The sequence below is a fragment of the Meles meles genome, chromosome 3 (assembly GCF_922984935.1).
Source record: "Meles meles chromosome 3, mMelMel3.1 paternal haplotype, whole genome shotgun sequence".
Classification (NCBI taxonomy): domain Eukaryota; kingdom Metazoa; phylum Chordata; class Mammalia; order Carnivora; family Mustelidae; genus Meles; species Meles meles.
Window position 1 is genome coordinate 80296740 of NC_060068.1, and position 17214 is coordinate 80313953.

General features: G+C 43.8%; 1 protein-coding gene and 1 pseudogene across 1 annotated transcript in view; one reads left to right on the plus strand and one right to left on the minus strand.

Annotated features, from left to right (window-relative positions):
* Window positions 1-17214, minus strand: part of PDE8B (phosphodiesterase 8B) — a 235757-nt gene that overhangs the window by 58592 nt on the left and 159951 nt on the right.
* Window positions 16266-16698, plus strand: LOC123938312 (annotated as a pseudogene).

A 17214-nucleotide genomic window follows, 5' to 3' on the forward strand; every position in this document is an offset into this window, starting at 1 on the left:
GGCTAACTCTACTAGTCTGTGCAAATAAAGTCAGCTTTTACGGTCAGGACTCTTCTGTCTATAAAGTTACTAACACCTGAGTCTTGAAGGCTGCAAGCAATACCAGCCGCCAGCTTTGCCAACAGCTGTACACCGAAAAGGCCTGGAGAATGAGATTTTTCTGGACTGGTTTTATGGATGCTTTGTCCTTGAAGTCAGGAAGTACCCTGCTTGGAAGGGATTGCCTTTTGAAGTTCCTTTGATACTGAACAATGCCCCTGGCCACTCAGAGGCCCAGAAGTTCAACACCAACGGCATCCAAGTGGTCTATTTGCCCTCAAACACAACGTGTCTTATGCAGCCTCTAGATCCAGGGAGACACAAGGACCTATAAGCCTCCTTAAACATGGTGCTCTATGGGAGGACTGTCAATGCTATGGAAGACAACCCCAACAGAAGAACATCCTCAGTCTGCAAGCATTTCACCATTGAAGGCACCACGGCTGTTAAAGAAAAAGCTTAAAAGCCATCCTACCAAGAACAACAAATTCCTGCTGGAGAAAATGGTGTCTAGATGCTGTGTAAGACTTCCCAGGCCTATGAGAGCCAATCAAGAAAATAATCAAAGAGCATGGATATGGTGGGAAGACAACAGGGAGGGAGTAAAGGGTTTCAAGATATGGACCCTGGAGAAATTCCAGAGCTGACTGATAGACATCACACCAGATGAATTAACAGAAGATGACTGGATGGACATGAGTGCCTCCAAACCAGACCTGGATGATGATGAAGGGGACACAAAAGTAGTGGTACTAGAAAACATACAGACAGTAGACAGGCATTATGAGGTGTTTCTGTCAAGTTACATTGAGTATGCCCGCCTCTCCTGCCTTCCACCACCATCAACTTCCACCATGTCTTCGCCCTCTGACCCACTGAGACAGAAAGACCAATTCTTTGTGTTCCTCCTCCTCAGTCAACTTCATGTGAAGACAAGATGGAAAAGAGGTTTATGGTGACCCATTTCCATTTCATGAAAAGGAAACCATCATGTGATACAGGTAATAAATTTATCAGCTGTGTATGTGAGTGTCTTCATTTGGAAACCTAGTAACTGTAGGGCAAGAACCGTGGGAGGCATTTTTGTGTCTTCTTCATTACCTGAGCAGTCATCGCGTAGAACATCGTGGGACAGACTTGGAGGGAGCACATGGCTTACTCTTATACAGGTGGGAGGCGAGTGCTATTTAATAGAAGATTCATAATGTGTTTTATGCCTTTGCTTTCAAAGAATTACCTTGCTGTATAGACTACCTCTCTCTCATAACTGGAGAAACTGCATGTCAACCCTATCATCACAGGTAAGTGGCTTTAAGAAAATGTAAGAGTATTTCTAGTACTGTATTATGAATACTATAATACTATAGGCCATGAAATTTTTATAATGATTCATTCATTAGTGCATAGGCTAGGCTACCATGAGGCAACCCTAGCAATTACACGAGACCACAATAAAGTAATTCTGGTGCTGCTCAGTTATCAATGCATGAATAATTACTGTAAATAAATATGAATTTCCTTTTCACATTATCTTGTCAATGCTGATGTCCTGTATAAGGTGTATAACGTATACAGCACTCTATCATGTAAGACAATACTGATGTAGGTACCCATGATTCATCTTATAAACAGATGATGTAAACTACAGTATCAGTGAATACAGTACTGAAAATACATTTTCTCTTCCTTACAGTTATAACATTTCTGAAAACATTTTTTTGAGCTTATTTGATCGTAAGAATCCAGTACATAGTATATAGAACAACATATGTGTGCACTGAATATTTTATCAGTAAGCCTTCTGTTCGCCAGGAAGCCATTAGTAGTGAAGTTCTGGAGGACTCAAAAGTTTCACGTGCATTTTTGTGTTGGGGGTTGGTATGCAGAACCTCCACGTTGTTCAAGGGTCAACCATGCTGGTCACCTCCTTTAAGGCCCTAAAGGAAGGAGAAGACACTGGAAGCTCCTTTGCACGGTAGCCATAATGGGACAAAACCTGATCAAAGTGCGGGCTCTGTGATGCCACTGGCGCAGCAGATGCTCAGAAGGGACAGAGGCCTGGGGAGGAGACATTCAGCAGAAGGAACTGGACCCTAAATCTGACTTTGACTATCTATCTGGGGCTGGAAAGTGAACACTAAAAGCCAAGAAGCTGAGCTTTCCAGAATGGAAGTTCCATGGGGGAAAGCATGTGGCATGTCAAAGGACGGCCAAGGGGCCACGTGCTAGGACTGCAAGCCACGTGGACACACCTCACAGGCAACAGGGAACAAGGGCAAGTTTTTAAGATGAACATAAGTGATCCAAGTGATATGCTGGGAAGATGAATCTGGCATGGACCACAGGATGGATGGGAGCGGAGGAGTGGCTTTACCTCAGTGATGCTGGGGAAAGTTTATGTTCTGCAGGAAGAAAACTTGGATCTGAAAGACCATCATGAGTCACACTTTCTTCTCTGAGTCTGTTACCACAAATGCGATGCTCAAAGTCAAGATTTCTCCAGGGCATCAGGTGACTTCCACCTGTGAGGAGCCCTATCCTCCTATGGGGACATACTCATTTCCAATGCCGTGCCAGCTTCATTGGCCTCTGCTGAGGAGCTGGAGGGGACAATCACACTCCAAAGGGATGCCCAGCAGAACTTGTTCACGAGAAGGGTGGCAAAAGTAAAAAATAAGTAAAAAGGAAAAGAAGCGTAGGCTGTTTGTGCCAGGATGCATGCGCAGACAACTCACTTCGGCCTGTGACTCAGTGACGTCAGAACCTCAGCAAAATGTAACACTTCCCAGGCTACCACTGGTATTTTGAGACTCCAAGTCAAGGACACTGCCAGCAAGGCTGGGCGGCCTAGTGTGCTTTGGGCCAGAGAGGAGTTCAGCCACAAGAGGGGGTAGCTTTTCCATGCAGCACACTCCACAGAGCCGGCTACTAGCTGCTCAGCGTCATCAGACGCAGAGGAATGCCACCAAGTCCCAGAAAATAAAAGGCTGGCTCACTTCCAGCGGCTGCAGGAGAAGCCAGGTCATTAGGAAACAAGTTGCTTTTCTCTTCATATTTAGGGAAAGATACTTGTTTTGTATTTTCTTGGGAAACCAAATTTTATAAGCCCTCTTCTTTCTAAGTTTCCAAATAGCAGTCAGTACTGTCTAAAAAGACCTTTTGAAAGGTCCTTTTCCTCAGCACCTGCCCCAATAGATGATGATGAGCTGAGAAGTCCCAACAGGGCTCTTTGCCTCTGGAAGGGCCTTTGGGGGCTCCCTCTTGACCCCCACTGGCACAGATGTCCTGAGGGGGACCCATACCCTGAAGAGCCCTTGCTGGCCACCAGGGAGCTGCTGGTCAAGAGCAACGCCTAGAACCCAGAACCCACCCCCACCATTAGGTATTTTCCAGATGCTACAGTTTTTATACCACTTGAACTCCTAATCCAGAAAATGGCGCCAGAGCCACTGCTCCAACAATCCCTGCTTACTGACTCATCAAAAGTAAGGTGATAGGCATAGGTGCTTGCCCCCGAGCTATAGCCCTGCACCTTCCACGGCCCACCAGTCATCATGGCACCGCCGCAGCTAGAGAATTCCCATTCACCCCGAAGCCTGCATTTCCATTGTGATAAACTCCCAAGCACACAGAGGCTCTCAAGGCCCAGAGGAAGCAGCAACCATGGGCCCCAGTGAGGGCTTGTGACCTGCCCTGTCACCGCTCTGAAGAAAAAAGCCTCTCCAGCCCGAGCCTGGCCAACCAGCACAGTTCAGCATCCCCAGGGCCTTGTCTGGGGACTTCACACAATCTGGCGACAGGGCTAGAGTGTCCCCCACCTCACGCAGACCGCCTACACAGGACACTGTGCTTCCAAGGCTCACAAGCAGCCAGGCCGCCACCTCAGTGGGGCCCACAATGACGGAGAGAAACCAGACATGCCATCTCAGTCCTGGATGGTCCCAAGGATAATGACTGAGGGGAGGAGCAAGAGGACTAGGAGACCTAAAGATCATGGGGTCCCAGGAGTTCAGCTAGTTATCAAACCATTCTGAACACCTACAAACTCAACAAGAGATTGAAGAGAAGAAGGGCAGCAATTCTAGGAACAGAAAATCAACCACTTTCCGGAAAGCAGGACCTGTAGAGTGGTGAATCCAAAGTGACGGGAGGATAGACTGTGGGGGGGTGGGGCCGGCTCCCAGCCAGCGGTGGAGCAGTGGAGCACAAAACTGAACTTTTAGAAGTCTGCTCCACTGAGGAACGTAGCTCCAGAGGCTAAGCTGAGGGCTGAGCCCTCACGGGGACAGTGTAGTCTCAGGACGCATGGGGTCACAGAAAGACCGGGGGTGTCTGAGTGTGGCAGAGTCCCCAGCTATCAGAGCGGGGAATCCAGCTACAGAGACAGAGCTGAGGAGTGAGCTCTCAGCTTGGGGTTACCTTAAACCATAATCCAAGGCACAGTCGGGCCACTACTCTTCAAGCAGGGACCCCAAAAGTGGCAGATCTGGAGAGACCCCTTCCTTCCTCCTCCAGGAGGAAGAGCACGGGAATGCACGGCAGGAATCTGCTGGGTTTGGAGGCTCCAAATGGGGTTGTGCGCCAGAGATAGAAACGCTCAGTCACAGGTTGCAGAGCGCAGCCTGAGACCAGGGAGACAGGAGTGATTGAGCACTTTTCTCCAAGAGTGCACTGAAGGGTGGGGCCCTGAGCTCTCAGCTCCTCCCGGGAATTGACTGGGAGGCCACCATCTTTATTCCTGTCTTCCAGAGCTCTACCCTGTTCAGGGAATACCTTGTTCGCTCCCAAGAGCGAACCCAAGCAGATTACTTAGCCCAGCCCCTGGCAAGGGCAGGGCAATTCTGCCTCAGGCAAAGACATTTGAGAATCATTGCAACAGGCCCCTCCCACGAAAATCAGCAAGAACATCCAGCCAAGACCAAGCTCACTGATCAAGGACAACAGCAGAATTCCTGAGGAGGGGAAAGCAAAGCATGGAAATCATGGCTTTCTCCCCATGATTCTTTAGTCTTGCAAAGTTAATTAAACTTTAAAAAATTTTTTTTCTTATTCTAAATTTTTAACTTTTCCACTTTCCTCTTTTAACATTTTTTCTAGTTTATCTTAATACCTTTCTGGAGAAATAAAACTAAATCTAACCAAGTTGAAATCAAAGAAGCTATTAATGAGGTACAATAAAAAATGGAGGCTCTTACTGCTAGGATAAATGAGGCAGAAGAAAGAATTAGTGATATAGAAGACCAAATGATGAAGATTAAAGAAGCTGAGCAGAAGAGAGACAAACAACTACTGGACCACAAGGGGAGAATTCGAGAGATAAGTGATACCGTAAGACAAAACAATATTAAAATAATTGAGATTCCAGAAGAAGGAGAAAGACAGATGGGGGCAGAAGGTATATTGGAGAGAATTATAGTAGAGAATTTCCCTAATATGACAAAGGGAACAAGCATCAAAATCCAGGAATCACAGAGAACCCCCTCTCAAAATCCATAAAAATAGGTCCACACCCCACCATCTAATAGTAAAACTTACAAGTCTTAGTGACAAAGAGAAAGTCCTGAAAGCAGCCCGGGAAAAGAGGTCTGTAACATACAATGGTAAAAATATTAGATTGGCAGCAGACTAATCCACAGAGACCTGGCAGGCGAGAAAGAACTGGCATGATATATTCAGAGCACTAAATGAGAAAAACATGCAGCCAAGAATACTATATCCAGCTAGACTATCACTGAAAATAGAAGGAGAGATCAAAAGCTTCCAGGACAAACAAAACTAAAAGAATTTGCAAACACCAATCCAGCCCTACAGGAAAAACTGTAAGGGGTCCTCTAAGCAAAGAGAGAGCCTAAAAGTAACAGACCAGAAAGGAACAGAGAATAGACAATGTGCAGTAACGGTCACCTTACAGGCAATACAATGGCACTAAATTCATATCTTTCAATAGTTGCCCTGAATGTAAATGGGCTAAATGCCCCAATCAAAAGACACACGGTATCAGAATGGATAAAAAAAATAAAAATAAAAACAAAACCCATCAATATGCTGTCTAAAAGAAACTCATTTTAGACCCAAAGACACCTCCAGATGTAAAGTGAGGGGGTGGAAAACAATTTACCATACTAATGGACATCAAAAGAAAGCTGGGGTGGCAATCCTTATATCAGAGAAATTAGATTTTAAGTCAAAGACTGTCATAAGAGATGAGGAAGGACACTATATCATACCATACTTAAACATCTGTCTGACAAGAAGATCTAACAATTTAAAATGTCTATTCCCCTAACATGGGAGCAGCCAACTATATAAACCAATTATTAACAAAATCAAAGAAGCACATTGACAATAATGCAATAATAGTAGGGGACTTTAATACCCCCCCTCACAGAAATCGACAGATCATCCAAGCAAAAGATCAGCAAGGAAATAAAGGCTTTAAATGACACAGTGGACCAGATGAACATCACAGAACATTCCATCCAAAGCAACATTCCATCCATTCCTAGTGCACATGGAACATTCTTCATAATAGATCACATCCTGGGTCACAAATCAGGTCTCAACTGGTACCAAAAGACTGGGATCATTCCCTGCATATTTTCAAACCACAATGCTATGAAGTTAGAAGTCAACCACAAGAGGAAAGTTGGAGAGAACTCATACATGGACGCTAAAGAGCAACCTACTAAAGAATGAATGGGTTTAACCAGGAAATCAAAGAATTTAAGAAAGTCATAGAAACAAATGAAAATGAAAACACAACTGTTCAAAATCTGTGGGCCACAGCAAAGGCAGTCCTGAGAGGAAAGTTTATAACAATACAAGCCTTTCTCAAGGAACAAGAAAGGTCTCAGGTACACAACTTAACCCTACACCTAAAGGAGCTAGAGAAAGAAGAGCAAAGAGAGGCTAAACCCAGCAGGAGAAGAGAAATCATAAAGATCAGAGCAGAAATCAATGAAATAGAAACCAAACTAACAGTAGAACAAATCAACGAAACTAGCAGCTGGTTCTTTGAAAGAATTAATAAGATTGATAAATCTTATGGCCAGACATATCAAAAAAAAAAAAGAGAGAAAGGATCCAAATAAATAAAATCATGAATGAAAGAGGAGAGATCACAACCAACCAAAGAAATACAAACAATTATAAGAACATATTATGAGCAACTATATAACAGCAAATTTGACAATCTGGAAGAAATGGATGCATTCCTAGAGACATATAAACTACCACAACTGAACCAGGAAGAAATAGAAAACCTGAACAGATCCATAACCAGTAAGGACATTGAAGCAGTCATCCAAAATCTCCCAACAAACAAGAGCCCAGGGCCAGACGGCTTCCCAGGGGAATTCTACCAAACATTTAAAGAAGGATTAATACCTAGTCTCCCAAAACTGTTCCAAAAAACAGAAATGGAGGGAAAACTTCCAAACTCATTTTATAAGGCCAGCATTACCAAGATCCCAACACCAGACAAACACCCCATTAAAAAAGAGAATTACAGACCAATATCCTTGATGAACACAGATGCGAAAATTCTCACCAAAATACTAGTCAATAGGATCCAAGAGTACATTAAAAGGATTATTCACCAGGACCAAGTGGGATTTATTCCTGGACTGCAAGCCTGGTCAACATCTGCAAATCAATCAATGTGGTACAATACATTAATAAAAGAAAGAATAAGAACCATATGATACTCTCAAGAGATGCTGAAAAAGCATTTGACAAAGTATAGCACCCTTTTTTGAGCAAAACTCTTCACAGTGTGGGATGGGAGTACACACCTCAATATCAACAATGCCTAAAGGGTACATACCTCAATATCAACAAAGCCATCAATGAAAAACCCACAGCAAATATCATTCTCATTGGGGAAAAACTGAGAGCTGCAGCAACTTATTCCTTTCCCCTAAGGTCAAGAACACGACAGGTATGTCCACTATCACCACTGCTATTCAACATAGTCTTAGAAGTCCTAGTCTCATCAATCAAACAAATAAAAGAAATTATAGGCATCCAAATCAGAAGAATTCAAAGTCTAACTTTTTGCAGATGACAGTTTATGTGAAAAACCCAAAAGTCTCTATGCCAAAACTGCTAGAACTTATATAGGAATTCAGTAAAGGTGTCAGGATATAAAATCAGTGCACAGAAATCAGTTGCATTCCTATACACCAACAGCAAGACAGAAGAAAGAGAAATTAAGGAGTTGATCCCATTTACAATTGCACCCAAAACCATAAGATACCTAGGAATAAACCTAACCAAAGAGGCAAAGAATCTCTACTCAGAAAACTATAAAGTACTCATGAAAGAAATTGAAGAAGACACAAAGAAATGGAAAAATGTTCCATGCTCATGGCAGGCGAGAATTCTACCACTGAACCACCAATGCAGTTCCATGCTCATGGATTGGAAGAACAAATATTGTGAAAATGTCTATGCTACCTAAAGCAATATACATGTTTAGTGCAATCCCTATCAAAATACCATCAATTGTTTTCAAAGAAATGGAACAAATTATCCTAAAATTCATATGGAACCAGAAAAGACCCCAAATAGCCAGATGAATGTTGAAAAAGAAAGCCAAAGTTGGTGGCATCACAATTCCAGACTTCAAGCTCTATTACAAAGCTGTCATCATCAAGACAGTATGGTGCTGGCACAAAAACAGATACGTAGATCAATGGAACAGAATAGAGAGCCCAGAAATAGACCCTCAACTCTATGGTCAACTAATCTTTGACAAAGCAGGAAAGAATGTCCAATGGAAAAAAGACAGCCTCTTCAACGAATGGTGTTGGGAAAAGTGGACAGCCACATGCAGAACAATGAAACTGGACCATTTCCTGACACCACACACAAAAATAGACTCAAAATGAATGAAAGACCTCAATGTGAGACAGGAATCCATCAAAATCCTGAGGAGAACACAGGCAGCAACCTCTCTGACCGAAGCCACAGCAACTTCTTCCTAGAAACATCACCAAAGGCAAGGGAAGCAAGGGCGAAAATGAGCTACTGGGACTTCATCAAGATCAAAAGCCTACGTGCAGCAAAGGAAACAGTCAACAAAACCAAAAGACAACTGACAGAATGGGAGAAGATATTTGCAAATGACGTATCAGAGAAAGGGCTAGCATCCAAAATCTATAAAGAACTTATTAAACTCAACACCCACAGAATAAGTAATCCAATCAAGAAATGGGCAGAAGACATGAACAGACCGTTCTTCAAAGAAGACATCCAAATAGCCAACTGACACATGAAAAAGTGCTCTACATCACTCTGCATCAGGGAAATGCAAATCAAAACCACAGTGAGATACCACCTCACACCAGTCAGAATGGCTAAAATTAACAAGTCAGGAAATGACAGATGCTGGCGAGGATGCAGAGAAAGGGGAACCCTCCTACACTGTTGGTGGGAGTGCAAACTGGTGCAACCACTCTGGAAAACAGCAAGGAGGTTCCTCAAAAAGTTGAAAACAGAGCTGCAATACTGGGTATTTACTCTAAAGATAAAAACGTAGTGATCCGAAGGGACACGTGCACCCGAATGTTTATAGCAGCAATGTCCACAATAGCCAAACTATGGAAAGAACCTAGATGTCCATCAACAGATGAATGGATAAAGAAGATGTGGCATATATCTACAATGGAATACTATGCAGCCACCAAAAGAAATGAAATCTTGCCATTTGCAACAATGTGGATGGAACTAGAGGGATTTATGCTGAGCAAAGTAAGTCAACCAGAGAGACAATTATCATATGACCTCTCTGATATAAGGAATTTGAGAGACAGGGCGGGGGTACAGGGAGTAGGGAGGGAAAAAATGAAACAACATGGGACTGGGGAGGGAGACAAACCATAAGAGATGCTTAGTCGCAGGAAACAAATTTAGGGTTGCTGGTGGGTGGGGGGGAGAGGGATAGGGTGACTGGATTATGGGCATTGGGGAGGGTATGTGCTATACAGTGAGACCTGTGATTGTGTAAGACTGATGAATCATAGACCTGTACCCCTGAAGCAAATAATACATTATATGTTATTAAAAAAAAGAAAAAAGAAAATTAGTTTTTAAAAAATAGATGTTCTCATGGCCTAAAGGGTGCTAGATAAATTTTTCAAATTTAAATTGAAACAGAAAACTTAATAAATCCCACCCATACTACTGCTTTCCCTACCAGAGTTCAAAGCCATTAAACATTAATGTGGAAAAGAAATGGGAAAAAAAAAGTACTGTCAGCTGAAATGCATAGCAGGGCGTGGGAGGTGGACTATGGAATTTCTTCTGTTGCATATGTCTGAAATCTGACCGTAACTAGGAATTCAAGTGCCTTCTGGTCAGGCCCTGCAAAGACAGAAGCTCCCATGCCTGGAACCAATCTCAGCAAGACCGAGAACCGGGCAGAACACCATCTACCACATGCTGGCTTGGGCTGGGTGTTTCCTTCAGAGACAGGCAGGGTCCCCTCTCCTCACAGAGCGCACGGAGCCAGCAGGGACAGCAGTTTGTCCCAGTCAGTTTTCTCATAGGAATGCCTGTTCTAGAAACCCCTCCTGCCAACTGGCTGGAACTGAGTCCATGGTATGCTCCATGCCCCCTAGTCTAGACATGGACTGAGGATCAATACACACAGGAGCCACTGCTGCTACCCTAACCCAGCAGCTCCCCTTCCCTGGATGCAAACATTCACACCACACGCGTTTTCTGTGTGTCAGGGCTCAGGAAGGAGTTCTAGAGATGATGAAGCCTGGTCTCACCCCTGGAAGCTACCACCGAGACCTGGTCCTCCCTGTGTGATACACACGCCATCCTTCCACGTGCCTACCCTTTGGTGGTTCTTTGGTCACAGCATAATCCTGTCCCTCTATAAAGCATCTGGCAGGAAATCTCCCTAGACACATCTAACCAATCATGGCAGATCCAAAAACCTCAGAGACTTCACTCTCTAGCTTTGTGGCTCTCGACCGTGCTAGCACCCTGGGATCGCTTCAAAGCGCTTGTGCCCAGCTTCTACTCCAGACCCATTGCATCAGAGCCCCTGGGGCCCAGGAGTCACTGTATTGTTTTTAACTCAGCAGGTGACTCCAGAGTGCCACCAGGGCTGAGGAACACTGCATTAGCTTTTCATGGTATTCGACTTGTAGCACAAGAGCTTTTGGGGGCTGTAGCTCTATGGAACCAGGTGGGGGGCAGTTGCAAACATTCCTCCTACAGGGATTTCCATGGCCAAACAGGCCCAGTGTTCCTTATGGGATATAATCTGCTCAGTAGGAAACTGCCTTTACTTCTTCTATAACTCCAAGGCCAAGGCTCTGTCATTAAGACTCAAGCTCCTTTTGGTGGGTCTAAGAGTCGAAAAGCTTCTCAACAAACTCTGTTAGACTCAAAGCCATCTGAAGGCGGGCTGCACTCTGATTTCTCCGCATAGTACCATAGTCCTGGTCAGAATGAAAGATTAACAAGCACCAGTGGAGACCAGGCCCTTTGCTTCCTTCCCTCTCACCCCCAGGCACAAAGGTCTCATTTGTTCAGCATGCCATTCTACAGTCGTCTTGTTTAAGATAATCAGGGAAAAATATCATTTAACCCACTCTTGTTTAAGATAATCAGGAAAAATATCATTTAATCCACTCCGGTCAAAAAGAAGAGGAGTAAATGCTTGCTTCCTCCAGTCTCCTGGAGCTTAGCTCTGAAATCCTCACCAGAAACTCAGGAAATCTGGACAAGAAGTTGACTTCAAGACTCAAATTTCTCCCGAATGGGGTGGCAAGGAAGGTTTAATGGAAAACCCTCCAAATTATTCTTCCTCCTTAACGCTCACTTCCTTCAGCAATGGCACTGGAGAAGTCCATCCTCACTGGAATTTTGTTCTTAAAAATTCCCTAATGCACCACATAAACGAAGGGCCAGAAGCTTGAGTAAAAGCTTTCAGGATAAACACTGCTCTGACTACAGCTGAAACAACAGATCCTTTCAGCACAGATGCTTGAGTTACTATGCTCAGTTTTTGTTTTTTTAAGTAAGCTCTAGGCCCAACGTGGGGCTTGAACTCACGACCCCAAATCAAGAGTCGCATGCTCTACTGAGCCAGCCAGGAACCCCACCACGGCTGGGTTTTAAGTATCAATTGGCTGCATAACTCCAAAATACAATGGGGAAAATTCTGGAATGCTACAGTTAGAACTGACAACACAAAAGACCTATTGACCACCTGGTTGTGGGATAAGGAGTTTCAACGGCCTTAAACAAGCAGCAGAGATCTGAGGCTCCAGCCTCTCCAAGGACAGGGCAAGCTCCTCTAGAGACAATTTGCTACATCACCCTCTTAGCATTGTACACAGACACCTCCCCCACCAACTGCCCTGCTGTAACTTCTCGCATGGCTTGTCAAATGCTCCGATCAACTTGACTCGTCAGTAGATAGAGGTTGGATCGCAGCAGGGAGTACATGGTCTAATCTCTAGGCCAAACACCCATCAGGATGGCTCTGGACCCGTAAGCACCTAGAGGAGGATAGGGATGATCAGAGGAATCTAGGCAGAGGCAGGTGGGCAGGTGGGGAGCTGAGCATCTGAGCCCCAATTCCACCCCTAGTTTCATCTGCCCCACGCTAGAAGACATCAAGGGATCAAGCCAAATCCAACCATTCTTACTTGTCCTGTCTCTGGTTCCCCTTCTTCTTTTGCATGGGATTCTTCTCTCTATAAGGATAAAATCTATCTGACCTCAATCAACACCTTCTTCATTAAGTGGTCCTAGCTTCCCAAGTAAGGGTAGCCCTTTCTCTCATATGACTACTCAGACATGTACCTAATATTTCTATCCACATATGACCAGTGTGAAACCTGGACAGGTTGCTTAACCACGTCAAGCCTCAGTTTCTTCATTTGCTGAACAGGGATGATAGTATCTACCTCACGGAGGTGCAGTGATTATTACAGGAGTTAATGTATGAAAGCACTTGCATAATAAGGGACACAAAATGTTCAATACATGATACATCTTATGATTATTAAAATGTAAAATCCTCCGCAAACTCTGCTCATCAACTCTTTCCTGAGTTCAGGCAGCATCAGCAGGAGATGGCAGTGTAGGGCACTGAGACAGGATGTTCCCTTGGTGAGCTGTGGCCAGTGTGGGAAATCAAGGTGCCCTCTGTAGGTAAGAGAGAGTGGTTGGGCAAAATCCCAGAGAAATACAACCTGGATCAGGTGAGCAAGGGAGGACAGGAGGAACGAAGAGCAGGCTAGACAGATGGAAAAGTACAGTGCCCAGAGGGATGGAAAGGCTGGGTATGTGGATGGGAATGCCAAGGAGCTTGGTGTCGCAGAGCAGAGTGGCATGATGTAGGCAGTAGGCACAGACAGGATAAGAGAGCACTTTGTATGCTCCTAAAACATATCTGTGATTTTATTTATTTGTTTGTTTGTTTTAGTATATGTGCTGCCGAAGCGAGCACTGTTTGTTTGTTTTAAATAGGGTCCACACCCAGCATGGAGCCCAGTGTGGGGCCTGAACTGATGACCCTGAGATCAAGACCTAAGCAGAAAACAAGAGTCAGAAACTTAACTGACTGAGCCACCTAGTCCCCCTATTTTTTTATTTTATTATTATTTTTAGATGATGATGAGCTACTGGGAGATCCTTCAGAATGGGGACTGTGGTCTGGATGGCATGCCAGTCAAGGTTTAACAATTGGCTCTCTGAAAAATGCAGAAATATCCACACTGAAGTTTACTGTAAACACTACTGATTAAAAAGTCAGTAAACTATGGCCCAGGGACTTTGTAAATATATTTTTACCTGGTTTTGTAACTGTGATTTTATTATACCATAGCCTGACTCATTTATTTCCAGATTGTAATTGGGTGATGGCTGATTTCCTGCTACAGCGGCAGAGTAGGGTAGTCGTGACAGAGACTGTAGGGCCTAAAATACACTCCATCTGATCCTGTAAGAGAAAAATTTGCCAACTTCACATAAAAGATGTGCAGCAGTTCCTAAATACTAAAACATACAATATTCTTACCATAAATTCTATACAGCGGATTCTCACCAAATGCTTTTGATGACTTTTTCCTGATCTGTGGTATGAGTAGCCTAGCGTTGGTGTCAACTGATGAATGAGCTGAGTTTCAACACGAATAGGAGTTGACATTTTCACTTACTGTAAGCAGTGAGATGAAAGCCCTGTAACAGATGCATAGGAACTCCACTCATTTGTTAATGATGTGAACTTCTTTGCTGAAATATGTAATAGTTTCTGACTGCTGGAGGAGTGTTTCTTTAATTTTTTCTGCTATTCACAATGAAACTCCTACAAACTGGATGTGCACTTAAATTTAATCTGTATTATTAACATTTTCTCCACCACTGTTTTTTAAGTCTAGAAAATAATTTGTCCCGGGAATTTTTAGGTTTAAGAAGGTGACATAGAAGATTCCAGGACTTACCTTCTCTCACACACACACTAAATCTACGACCACATATGAAACAATCACCTCTGAAAGAAATCCAGAAATGAGCTGAACACCTATATATCAGGCAAACGAGGAGGGAAAAACCTACAGCAAAGTGGGTAGGAAAAGCTGAGAAAGAATCCTGCCATAAGTCCCGCCCAGTGGATCAACAGTCAGGAGGAAACTCCTTTTCCTGCTTATCTCTGTGGAGTGAAGGGGCTGAACCCCAAATCTGGGACCTCATCTTTTAAGACTTCCACCTGAGAGATGGACACACAAAAGGTATAGTTTCATAAGCCAATGGGGCCTGCATCCTTGAGATGCACAAGGCTAGAAGGAACTAAGTTCTTTTTTTTTTTTTTTAAAGATTTTATTTATTCAATAGAGAGAGAGAGATCACAAGTAGGCAGAGAGAGAGAGGAGGAAGCAGGCTCCCCGCTGTGCAGAGAGCCCGATGCGAGGCTCAATCCCAGGACCCTGAGATCAGGGCCTCAGCCGAAGGCAGAGATTTAACCCACTGAGCCACCTAGGCGCCCCAGAACTAACAGTTCTTAAAGGGCTCATGCAGACTCATGGTGGCTATCAACCAGGGCCCAGAGCATAGAGAGCAAACTGAAAGCACCCAACCTCTCTGGGAAAGAGGCCTATTTGTTTATCTTAAAACCTTTGGCTTGAGGGGCAGGCTTCTCTTATTTTATTTATTTATTTAGATTTTATCCATTTGAGAGAGAGACAAAGAGAATATGAAGAGGGGGAGGGAGAAGCAGACTCTCCACTGAGCAGGGAGCCCGATGCAGGGCTCAATCCCAGGACACTGGGATCATGACCTGAGCAGAAGGCAGATGTTAATGGAGGTACCCAGGCATCCCTAACAGCAGGCTTCTCATTTAACACATGTCTAGGGGCTGACTGCAATACTCTCCAGAGATTGAGCGTTTGGCAGACACTGTCATTTCACTCTTCTTCTGTCCTGCCTCATGTCCTCTGTATCTCCCAGAAAGGAGCTTGTGCATATATATTGCACCTCAGTTTTTGTGGCTGTCACCCAGGGACAACCCTTGATCACCCAGCTCCAGTGGCCCTTGGGGCTTATTTTTTAAAAATCCTACAGAACTGTAACAAACAGACATAGTTCTTAACATGCTGCCTGTCCCCCTTGTCGCCCCACCAGCACACAGTGCAGAGGCAACAGAGGGAAAATTCTATCTTCTTGTCTTAGCCTGGAACAGGAATATTTGCATACTTCAAAAGCTGCTGCTGGAGGGACAAGGCTTCTAATCAGCTCACATCTTGCTTCTGTCCAAGATCCTCTGCTGTGGGACACTGAGAGGTCTTGGCATACCCTTAACTACTGGAACCACTTTTATTCAACATAGCACTGGAAGTCCTAGCCACAGCAATTAGGCAAGAAAAATAACAGATACCAAAATTGAAAAGGGAAAAGTAAAACTGTCACTATTTGCAGATGACATGATCTTATATATAAAAAAACCTTAAAGGTTTCACCAAAAGCGGTTACAACTAAAAAACTCAGTGAAGTTGCAGGCTTTCAAAAACAATACACAAAAATCAGTTGCATTTCTATACACGAATGACAAACTCCCAGAAAGAAATATTAAGAGAACAATTTCATTTACAATTGGATCAAAAGGAGTAAGATACCTATAAATTTAACCAAGGAAGCTCTTTCTCTTCAACAAGGTGGCCAAGTGGTTTGGTGGTAGTGGCCTTGTGGCAAATACAGAGATGCAAATTTTTGTGAAGACAGTGATCGACAAGACCATCACCCTTTAGATGTAGCCCAGTGACATCACTGAGAATGTCAAAGCCAAAATCCAAGACAAGGAGGGCATCCTGCCTGATCAGTAGTGTCTGATTTTGTAGGCAAACAGCTGGAGGATGGCTGCACCTGCTCAGACTAAAATATTCAGAAAGAGTTCACCCTGTTCTTGGTGCTTCACTTCGGGGGTGGCATCATCAAGCCTTCCCTCTACCAGCTGGCCCAGAAATAGGACTAAGACAAGATGATCTGCTGCTGCAAATGTTATGCTGCCTGCACCTCTGTGCTCTCACCTCCCGTAGGAAGTGTGGCCATACCAACAACCTGCATCGCCAAAAGATGGTCAAATATGGCCCCGCCACTGGCTCTTCCTTTGCCCACAGGGTGGCCTCTGCCTGAATTCCAAGGTGCTGAGACCTCAATAAAGCTCCACTTTCATTGAAAAAAAATTTTTTTTACCAAGGAGGTGGAAGACCTTTAATCTGAAAACTAAAAAGTGTAACACTAATGAAAGAAACTGAGAAAGACACAAATAATTGGGAAGATGTTTTCTGCTCATGGACTGGAAAAATTAACACCATTACAACATCCATACTACAGATTCAATGCAATCCTTGTCAAAATTACAACGGTAATTTCACAGAATAGAACAATCCTAATATTTACAGGGAAGCACAAAAGATGCCAAAGAGTCAAAGCAATCTTGAGAAAGAACAAAGTTGGAATCATCATGATCCCCGATTTCAAAGTGTATTACAAAGCTGTAGTATTCAAAACAGTATATTGTTGGCATGAAAATAAACACCAGGTTAATGGAACAGAATAGAGAGCCCAGAAATAAACCCACAAATACACAGTCAATTCATTTATGACAAAGGAACCAAGAATACAATGAGGAAAGGACAGTCTCTTCAA